Source organism: Orycteropus afer, unplaced genomic scaffold (genome assembly GCF_000298275.1).
Source record: "Orycteropus afer afer isolate SDZICR_OR568_19922 unplaced genomic scaffold, OryAfe1.0 scaffold00521, whole genome shotgun sequence".
NCBI classification, from domain to species: Eukaryota; Metazoa; Chordata; class Mammalia; order Tubulidentata; family Orycteropodidae; genus Orycteropus; species Orycteropus afer.
In genome coordinates, this window is record NW_006922108.1 from 703,195 (window position 1) to 703,773 (window position 579).

The following is a 579-nucleotide window of genomic DNA, read 5'->3' on the forward strand; positions in this document are numbered from 1 at the left end:
ATATAAAGATCTCTGAATTAGTTTGAATATATAAATAACATTCTTCCATTATCATGCAGAAGATTTGGCTGGAGCCATGTTACAGTTTATCCATTTAGAAAAGATGTAGGTTCTCAAAATCATTCTGAAAATATTGACTTCTTACTTTTTCTTATATATGACCACTTCTAATTTTGTTATATATATGGCTGCTGAAAACAGTTAAAGTTATTTCTTCTCTATGTATTTCTATGTGATTTTAATAAATAATTAATTAATGACTATCTCATGCAAAAATTGGGTTATCACACCAGAGTTTTTAATGGTCATCAATACACCTTTTATACACAGCTCTTTGGTACAACTAATTACACTGAATCAGAGAACAGGTAGAGAGATCAGGACCAAGGATTACACAGGGGTAGATTTGTCCTACTGTGGTGACATGTAGACGTGAGTTTTGAGGCTGAGCCTCCAGTGTTAAAACCCAGAGAGATGCACCTGATGCACAGGTAACAGCCCAGCTTATAGACTGAGACAGACTAGGAAGAAGGAAGAGGCCTTCCACTTCTCAAAGAATTGGCCAGGGAAAACCTTATG